General features: G+C 28.1%; 2 non-coding genes across 2 annotated transcripts; one reads left to right on the top strand and one right to left on the bottom strand.

Moving 5' to 3' along the window:
- Nucleotides 1-587: 587 nt before the first annotated feature.
- Nucleotides 588-659, bottom strand: TRNAT-GGU (transfer RNA threonine (anticodon GGU)). Its single transcript has one exon. It is a non-coding gene; the product is annotated as a tRNA-Thr (tRNA).
- A 1,069-nt stretch (nt 660-1,728) lies between these two features.
- TRNAY-GUA (transfer RNA tyrosine (anticodon GUA)) lies at nt 1,729-1,812 on the top strand. The gene has a single exon. It is a non-coding gene; the product is annotated as a tRNA-Tyr (tRNA).
- Nucleotides 1,813-2,245: the final 433 nt, after the last annotated feature.

Raw genomic sequence — 2,245 nt, 5'->3', positions numbered from 1 at the left:
AAGAAATATCAATTTATTCCTATAAACCATCTATAAATAAGAATCTTTAATCAGTAATATCGACAAATTCTTACAGAGCCCAAAGAAATATGAAAATGAAATAAAAAAAAAGATCCACTGACCGTTCCAATTTCATCTTTATCGAATTTGAATATCAGAATAGTGGATATAGTCATTATTCAATAGGTTAGGTCCACTTACTTTTTTTGTTGTTTTCTAATCTTTATTTTTCTAATCTTTAGAATGGATTTGATTGGAATAATGGAAAGGGATATTTAGCGATTCAAGGAGACGACTTTTCATTATTCTTTCATTTTGATTATTCATTATAATCATTTTCATTATACATTATTCATTATACATTATAATAATAATATAATAAATATTAAAATTAAAATGTTCCATTTTATAACTATAATTACTATACAATTATTCATTATAATGATAGCTTATTATCATTAATATTTATAATTTTTATAATTTAATGATAAGGTTTGTTACTTTTTTAGTATAAACATCAACAAGATCTCCATCCTTCCTCCAAAAAGAATACTATGGTATGGCTGGGGTTTTATGAAAAAACCCAAAGCCCCTTATCGGATTTGAACCGATGACTTACGCCTTACCATGGCGTTACTCTACCACTGAGTTAAAAGGGCCCATTTTTTTTATTTAATTACTGAATAAGTCATTACCCACTATGAGTCTACTTATTCTAATATATATATGTACATACAGGAACGATAAATTCAATTTATCTAGTGAGTATAGGTAAAATAAAAAAATGGTTTATTAAGATTGGATTTTATAAATGCAATGAATTGTTTCAAAACCGACCCTAATTGAATTGACCCCCATCATAACGAAATTAATTTGATTGATACATGGACTTACCAATTCAACATAGATATAAGATCTTTCGTAGAATCATTGATAAAAAGATTTATTTTACTTGTTCCCCGAACTTAATTCTTAGAGAAAAACAATTTTCAATAACTTGTTGATCCCTATCCTTCTTCCCATATTTTCAGATTTTTTTTTTAATTTCAGATTTTTTGAATTTCCTGGCTTAGTGTAAGATAGAAATATATCTATCTAATCTTAACAAAATGAATGAAAGCGGAAGAAATGAAGTTTCATTCCCCTTTCTGATCTGGCGGACCAATCACTCCCCAAAAGGTCCTATACCTCGTATTATTTCTATTCTACCGATTTAGTTTATTATTTTATTTATTTTTTTTAATATTAATAATTTTAATAATATCGATTTATAATTAATATCTATTTATTCTTATATTCATTTTCTTTATTTATTTTATTCTTTGATATAATTCTAATTTAATTTCTAATTAATTAGAATTATAATAAAATTGAAAATGAAATAAATATATTTAATGAAAATTTAATGAAAATAATATTAAAAAAAAATTATATGATTAGAATGAATGATTCATGAATATAAATACGAATCAAAAGATTCTATGGAATCAGAAAAGAGGGAAAGATCTTTCAGATTTAATCATACCACATTATATTGACAATTTAAAAAAACTGTTCATACAATGAGCATAGTATGATGGCGGTCGGGCATACTTGCCCCCATCGTCTAGTGGTTCAGGACATCTCTCTTTCAAGGAGGCAGCGGGGATTCGAATTCCCCTGGGGGTAGGTGTACTACGAAAGGAAGTTGATCATGAATTATCAATAAGCCGGGAATTGATTCTTCCTGGGTCGATGCCCGAGCGGTTAATGGGGACGGACTGTAAATTCGTTGGCAATATGTCTACGCTGGTTCAAATCCAGCTCGGCCCAATAATTGGCCGATCCACCATGAAATGATAGAACCCCATTTGTTGTTCCCCAGAAATGCCTGATCGGAATACGGAAGAATAAAAAAACTAAAATTTTCTGATATATTTTACCGCCGTTCATTTGCTCTCTTTATTTTTTCTCACAAATTCTGATCTTGCTTGCTAATGATCTATTCATACTAGATTCATATAAAGATCTGGAAGTATAAGGAAAAGAATAAAATAAAGAATAAATAAAAAAACTCTTTTTTTTTCATTGAAAGCTTTATTTGATTATTAATCAATTTATAAAAAACGAAAGGATTATTAACAATCCGTGAGGCGCTCTCACTAAAGTGCATATCCGTGTGTATATCAAATATATTACTCGCGTTTCTGTTACAATACGACTATTCTAATCAAAAATCTAAATAAAATAGAAATAAAATAGAAAT

Source organism: Corylus avellana, unplaced genomic scaffold, assembly GCF_965113065.1.
Source record: "Corylus avellana unplaced genomic scaffold, dhCorAvel1.hap1.2 HAP1_SCAFFOLD_196, whole genome shotgun sequence".
In the NCBI taxonomy this organism is placed as follows: Eukaryota; Viridiplantae; Streptophyta; class Magnoliopsida; order Fagales; family Betulaceae; genus Corylus; species Corylus avellana.
The sequence above is the reverse complement of the archived record's forward strand: the minus strand, read 5'-3'. Positions and strand labels throughout refer to the sequence as shown.